Source organism: Numenius arquata, chromosome 1, assembly GCF_964106895.1.
Source record: "Numenius arquata chromosome 1, bNumArq3.hap1.1, whole genome shotgun sequence".
NCBI lineage: Eukaryota > Metazoa > Chordata > Aves > Charadriiformes > Scolopacidae > Numenius > Numenius arquata.
In genome coordinates this window covers 141,743,135-141,750,821 of record NC_133576.1, presented here as the reverse complement: position 1 = coordinate 141,750,821, position 7,687 = coordinate 141,743,135, and the positions used below count along the sequence as shown (strand labels likewise).

The window sequence follows — 7,687 nt, the reverse complement described above, 5'->3', positions numbered from 1 at the left end:
GTGGAGCACCCTGAAGCAAAGCTGGCAGGAGGATGCTGTTCACTGAAACAGGGGAGCACGGTCTGGAGCAGAGAGAGTGGGAGCTTTGCAATGGGGTTGGTGATGACCATCCTGCCAGCGGCCGGGTGTGGTGGTCCTCTGGAATGGAAATGGTCCTGGGGTCCCCTAAGCTTGGATTTTCCCATGTCATGGTCCTTCCCCGTGCCCCAGGACTATGTTGGCTGGAAACCAAGGAGGAGAGGAAGCCCGAGCTCAGCTCCAGGGGAGATGCCATTGCTGCTCATTCTGATGTCGGTGGTGACATCATAGCAGAGGGAGGGCTGCACGGCAATCCTGCATGGGCAGGAGGCCACAGCAAGACAAGGAACATGGAGGGGCTGCTGGGGTGGTGAGCAAGCAGAGCAGCTGTGCAACATCTGGCTGGTATGTGCATTGGGTCTGCGCTGTGGGGAGAGGAGGTCCTCGTCCCTGTGTCCCTGCTCCCTCCCGGCAACCGTCACCACAGCGGAGGCAGCAGCCACCCCCTGGTTCAGCTGGCAGCCATTGCCCCCTGTTGCTTCCCACCTTCTGCCAGAGCCTCTGCTTCTCAACAGAGCAAAGCACAGTCCTGGTCTCTGAGCCACCATGTCTGAAAGCAAAGGGGTGGAGGAGACTAGTCAACCTGTTGTCACTGTGGATCCCTCAAACATCATAAAAGTCACTGTGAAGACCCTCAAGCAGAAGGAGCAGTTTGAGGTTGCTCAGAGCAGCACCATCCAGGAGTTTAAAGAAGAAGTTGCCAAGCGTTTCAAAACACTCCCTGGTCTGCTGGTCCTGATATTTGCTGGGAAAGTCCTCAAAGATCAAGACACTTTGAGCCAGCATGGAGTTAACAGTGGGGTCAGCATCCATGTGGTCATCAGGTCCCAAAAGAGACCACAGGAGAGCCAGGCAGATCAAGGAAGAACAACCACCTTGGTGGAACCTCCCAGCCACAGTGATTCCAACTTATTCTACTTGGGAAGCATACCTGATCTGCAAGGCCCATACTTGATCCATCATAACTTGTCTAGGCTGTTGATTTCCAGCCACGAAATAGTGGCTGAGACCATGGAGGACCTCTTGTTAAAGATCCTCACGTCTGGCCTGGATGTGAACACCATCAGCAACAACACGTTTTTGCTGGGCTTCCTCCTTGGGGTGACAGGGGCATATCTCATAGGCCTGGACAAAAAGGATGTGACGGACTTGATGAGTAGCATTCAAGAGCAGGATGTGAATGCCTTGATAAGTGAGATGATGCAGAACACCTTGGCGCAGAACGACCTTGACCATGTCGATCTCATCAGGAATCTCATCATGTCCAACCCTCAGATGCAGCAGTTGACTGAGGAAAATCCCGAGATTGGTCAGATTCTCACCAACCCCAACACGATCAGAGAAATACTAGAGGCCTCCAACAATCCTGCCGTGATGCAAGAGATGATAAGGAACCGCGACGTGGCCATAAGCAACCTCGAAAGCATCCCTGGTGGGTACAGTGCTCTGGAGCAGCTGTACAGGGAATTTGAGGAGCCCATCCTCAACGCTGTGCAGGCCCAGATGGGTAACAACCCCTTTGACTCCTTGGACAGTCACCCCCCGCCGAGTGGAGCCAGGCTACCGGCCCATACTGAGAACCGCAGGCCCTTGCCCAACCCCTGGGCTCCGCAGTCCGACAGCATCAGTGATAACGCCGATGACCACGACGGCCAATTTACCAGCAGCAGCGAAGATGACAGTTTTGCCATCCCAAGTCTGGATGCTGCAGCAGACGCAGCAGTTCCCATCTCAGGGGGGGTTCAGAGCGTGGTCCAGCAGATAACGGAAAACGCAGAACTCATGCAAAACCTGGAGAGCGCGTTAATGAACCCCAACAGCCCGGCGCAGGCGCTGCTGAGCAGCCCTCACATCTCAAGAGACAGGAGTTCTCCACCTCAAGACCAGTGGGAGCAGCCACTGCCGCTAGAGATGGAGGATGCTGAGATTTCGTCCTTGCTGAGGAACCCCAGGGCACTGCGGGCGCTGCTGCAGATCCAGCTGGGATTGCAGACCCTCTCCATAGAGGTCCCAGACTTCATACTGAGTTTGAAGAGCTCGAGGGTGGACCTGGAAAGCATGGACGACTCAGCTCAAAGCAGCGAGCGTGAGGAGGATGCAGTTTTGATGTCAGACGAGTGTGAAGAAGAAAGTCAGATGGTGATGGATGACGAGGTGCCACAGACCAGGTTCGAGAGAAAAATGGAGCAGCTCATTGCCATGGGCTTCCAGGACCAGAGCGCAAACCTGCAGGCACTGATCGACGCCGAGGGAGACGTCAGCGCAGCAGCCGAGATACTGGCGAGAGGACCACCATCCAAGGAGACACCGTAACGGGGTTGTCCAACCCCAGCAGTTGTTGATGGTTGTACTTCACACAGTAAAAGCAGCGGGGTGCATGTTACCCAGGTCGTGTGCTGTGGCGTTCTTCTTCCAACCAGGAGAATCCATTTCCTCCTGGCTGCAAGGATTCCTCGCGTTCAGCAACAACAGGCGTGAGGACCCTTCTGTGTTGTGGAGCCGTGAGGGCAAACCCCACCTGAACGTGGTGCTCCCCCTTCGTAGATAGAGCTCGTGACCCAGGGGGGCGTGCAGGGAAAAAAACATGCCAAGAAAAGGCACCAGAGAGGGAAAATATGCTTTTTTTTTTTTTTTTTTTTACAAGTTAGGAAGAGAGATGCAGAGATGACGAAGACCAGGTGATAAATGAGCTTGGCTCCCATTTGGACTCCAAAACAAACAACGGCACTTTGGCAGCTGCTTTCCTTTTTTATTTTTGAAATCTGTCCCTACAGCAGAGGGACAGGGAGTGTCTGAGCCATCTAATTCCTGTCGCCGCGGGCACCAGCCTCTCCTCAACTGATCAACTGCTGTTCTGAAAGTCAATCCGTCTTGTCTGCCACCGCTTCTCCTACGGGAGTGAAGTCCGGGCGGGTTATGGAAACCATCACTGGTGGCTCTAAGTCAGACTTTCATCCCGAGTGCGTTCACGGCTGGTTTCTACCCATCTACTGCTGCGTGGAAGTCTTTAGTTTCATGCACCAGTTCAGAGCTTCTCCCATTGGCAAATCCCAAACCCTTTGTGCTTTGCTCAGTGTCACACACGGGGGTTAAAGCATCTTCTCCAAACCCTTCATCAGGACCAGAGCTGAGTGTCATAGAATGGTTTGGGTTGGAAGGGACCTTACAGCCACCCCAGTGCCACCCCCTGCCCTGGGCAGGGACACCTCCCACCACACCAGGTTGCTCCAAGCCCCCTCCAACCTGGCCTTGAACCCCTCCAGGGATGGGGCAGCCACAGCTTCTCTGGGCAACCTGGGCCAGGCTCTCACCACCCTCACAGCAAGGTATTTCTCCATAAGATCTCATCTAAATCTCCCATTTTTTGGTTTAAAACCCTTCCCCCTTGTCCCATCACTTCTCTCCCTGATCAAGAGTCCCTCCCCAGCTTTCCTGGAGCCCCCCCCTTTAGGGACTGGAAGGGGCTCCAAGGTCTCCCCAGAGCCTTCTCTTCTCCTGTCTCCTTCCCTGGTACAGGTGGTGGACGATTCCAGGCTCACATCTCCAGCCTGGCCAGGACAATGAACACCGTCTGCCCGGTGTCACCCTTGGTAGCCCAAACCCTGCTTTTCCAGGTCCTTGAAGCAACGATTCTGCTGCAGCATCAATCCAGTCACCCACAGGACATGGACCTGTTGAAGCGGGGCCAGAGGAGGCCACGGAGATGCTGTGAGGGCTGGAGCCCCTCTGCTGTGAGGGGGGGCTGAGAGAGTTGGGGGGGTTCAGCCTGGAGAAGAGAAGGCTCCGGGGAGACCTTCGAGCCCCTTCCAGTCCCTCAAGGGGCTCCAGGAAAGCTGGGGAGGGACTCTAGAGTCCTCTTGAGGGACTCTGCTGCTGTGTCTGTTTGCAGGCTAATTTGTACGGAAATGATTCAACCTGCAGAAAACATTTCCTGCAGACTTTTTGTTTGTTTCTAAGGCGTTTGTTCCTCACCCTGTGTCTGCTGAGGTTGCCCAGGGGCTGAGGGGAGGGGTGGTGGCTGGGGGGCAGCCTGCCCAGGTTCACCCAAGCAGGGTTTCCTAAGACCCAAACTCTTCCTCCCGCCCTTTCGAGGGGCGCAGCCCACAGGTTGCCTCTCTCATTGCTCCGGGGAAGTGCTCCCCAAATTCCTTGTCTCGCGTTAATCACCGCGAGCGCTGGGCACCCCGCTCAGTGACGGGTTCAGAACGTGGATTGCTATTTACACCTCTGCCCTAAGGTGTCTGCAGAAGTTAATGGCAGGGAGGTCTCCTCCGTGAGATTACTGGTGGTGGAGTCTCCTTCTCTGGAGACCTTCACACGCCACCCGGACACGTTCCTGTGGGACCTGCTTTGGCAGGGGGTTGGACTAGATGATCTCCAGAGGTCTCTTCCAACCCCATATCGTTCTGTGATTCTGTGATATGAGGAGGAACTTCTTTCCTGTGAGGTTGGCAGAGCCCTGGAAGAGGCTGCCCAGAGAGGTGGTGGAGTCTCCTTCTCTGGAGACGTTCAAACCCCACCTGGACACGTTCCTGTGCGACCTGCTCTGGGTGGACCTGCTCTGGCAGGGGGTTGGACTGGATGATCTCCAGAGGTCCCTTCCAACCCCATGTGATTCTGTGACACCATCCTAACGCCTCCGCTGCAAAGATGGGGGGTGTGTGTGTGTGTGTGGGGATGACACCCCAGGGGATGTCTCCCGATCCGGGGCGTGGGGGGGGGGGCACGTAGGGAGGTGCTGAGCGGGGCACGGCGCCTCCTCCCTCCCCCTGGGACCCTGCAGAGAGGTACAAGTGTCCCCACCGCCCCCTCCCCATCCCCACAGCCCCTCGCCCCGACCGCAGCCAGCGGCCGGAGCTCCTCCCGAGGTGGGGGACCCGGTGAGCTCTTTGCCGGGTGGACCCCGGGGCGGGAGGGTCTCTGGGACGCTGAGAACCTGCTGCAGAGACACCAAATCCCTCCTTAACCGTAACGGCGGAAAGACCCTTCCCTCGCCCGCCCCGGGGGTCGGCTGCTCCCTGCCTGAGTGTTTTGCGTTGATGAGTCCAAGGTGGGGGGGGGGGGGGTGGGCAGCACGAACAGACACGATTAAACCCCGCACGGGGGTGGGGGGTGATGCACGGGAAAAAGAAGTGTGGACTCCCCCCGCCCCCCGGCCGGTGCCCACCGCTCTCCCGGCTCAGCTGCAGCATCCCAGGGCTCATCCTGCGGGAGAGTCGGGGCCTGCCCGGGCCGTGCCAGAGATTTCTTTTATTCTTTTCTTATTTTTTAATTTACTTATTAGCTTATTTACTTAATTTATTTTTTTTACTTTATTATTTACTTATCATTTTTTACTTTATTATTTGCTTATTTCTTATTTACTTTATTTATTTATTATTTTATTTTTTTACATTATTTTTTACTTATTATTTTTACTTTATTATTTACTTATCATTTTTTACTTTATTATTTACTTATTTCTTATTTACTTTTTTTACTTTATTATTTACTTTTTTTTACTTTATTATTTACTTATCATTTTTTACTTTATTATTAACTTATTTCTTATTTACTTTATTTTTTTTTTTTTACTTTATTATTTGCTTCTTCTTATTTTTAACTTTATTATTTACTTATTTCTTATTACTCTTATTATTTTCATCCTCTTGTTAGGAGGCAATGAATCACCGAGGAAACCTTTCCCTCCCACCCTGTTTTATTTTCCCCAGCCCCTCTCCTTGTCGGCGGGGGGAGGCTGCCGTCCCCTCGCCCCCCTCCCAGCACCGGGGGGACATGTCCTCATGCTGAGCCCTTCTCTGAGGATGCGCAGGGCAAACGGGGAGGGGGGTGCTCGTGGCTAACGCCTCCTGCCGTGATGCCAGCAGGTTTTCTGGAATCCTCAGGCGGCTCTGGAGGAATCTGATTTTTTTTTTTTTTTCCTAGGCTGTAGCTTTTAGTTTAAATTAAGAATGAAAGATTTCAGGAGAGAAGAACCCAAGCGACTGCTCAGAGGTAGCTGTAGGTGCATCCTTACAGCTATATTGGTATTAATGTGGATTTACAGCAGTGATTAGATTATGGAGGGAGGTGTCTAATGCCAAGGGGCTCCCCCGGCACAGAGCATCTCCTGGTTGCACGGAGATTCCCACCAGCAGGTTTAACATTTGTTTATTTGCCGTTTAATATTTTGAATTTTGCAAGAGGCGGCTGGCTTTTGGTACGACAGCACAGAATATATCTGCTATCAGCATTAATGATGTCTCGTCTGTTAATAAACCACATATATTTTTATTTACACTGAACTGTTTTAAAACATTGCCGATGTTTTAAATCAGTTATTATTTTGACCCGTTTTATTTTTACAGACAGTCAACTGTCATGTTTTGTTTCTGTGGAGCGGGCTCCTTGGATTTCTTGGTTCAGGATATTTTAGACCTGAAAAGTCTCTCTTACTGATCGCAAACAGGGAAGCAACTCTGTTGTTTGAAATGCAGTTGCTTTCTCACGCGTGGAGTCAATATTTCGGCATGCAGAAACCCCACCCGTTGGTTTTTCAAGCACTTGCGTCACTTTCTGTGCTATAGGCGATTCCTATTTTGGGATTTGGTATACAAGAGCTGACTGTAATTGCAGAAGCTGCTGAAAAAAAAAAAAAAGGTGACATCTCAATTTAACTCATGTGAGTCTGGGTCTGGGGCAGCAGCACATCCCTTTCCTGGGCTGGGGGGGGGTGTCTCCATCTCACCCAGGTTCTTCTCCCTGACCCAAAAGTCCTCCAAGTGCCTGGTTAAATTTTATTTTATTTTATATATTATATTATATTATATTATATTATATTATATTATATTATATTATATTATATTATATATTTTATTTTATTTTATTTTATTTTATTTTATTTTATTTTATTTTATTTTATTCTGCTAGATTCGCCCCAGCAAAGAGGAGCAAAGGAAGTTGAACCAGGTCCCAGAACCACGAGGAAAAGGAGAGAGAAGTTTGGAGACGAGGGAGGAACACGGGCAGACAATTTCCAACCCAGAGCTGGCTTTGTTCTCTGAGCGGGTGTGAGCTCAGGTACCTTAACCCCCCCTTCTGCAGCCCCCGATGGCTGAGAACATCTTGTGCATCCCTGCGAACACTTGACCTCTCCTCTCTCCATCCCCACTTCTTCCTTCTACCCTGGACTAACAGAACATCAATTTAAGGTATTTGTGCGGTAAAGGTTGATTCTGTCTCTATTCCCTCGGGTCTAAGTGGAAGTACTTGGAAGAAAAATACACCTAAGAGTTAAAACCAAGTGAGGTAGAAAATTTGGACATTGTTGTTTACAGATAATAGGAGTGGTTTGGGTCCAGATGATAGGTCTGTAGTTTGGGATCATACCTCTGGCTGTCATAGAATCATAGAATGGTTTGGGTCGGAAGGGACCTTAAAGATCATCAAATTCCAACCCCCCTGCCCTGGGCAGGGACACCTCCCACCAGATCAGGTTGCTCAAACTAGACCAGGCTGTGGCTCTGAGCAGATCAGAGAAGGTAATAGGAGGCATGTGGTAGCGATGGAAGAGCTTTAGCATCTAAAATAATGTTCTGCAGTGTCTTCTGCCTTTGCTTTCAGGTGAAGC

The 7,687-nt window shown here is 51.3% G+C and overlaps 1 pseudogene; it reads left to right on the top strand.

The window, feature by feature from the left end:
* Positions 1 to 624: 624 nt before the first annotated feature.
* On the top strand, positions 625 to 2,391 carry LOC141466606 (ubiquilin-1 pseudogene; annotated as a pseudogene).
* The last annotated feature ends 5,296 nt before the right edge of the window (positions 2,392 to 7,687 follow it).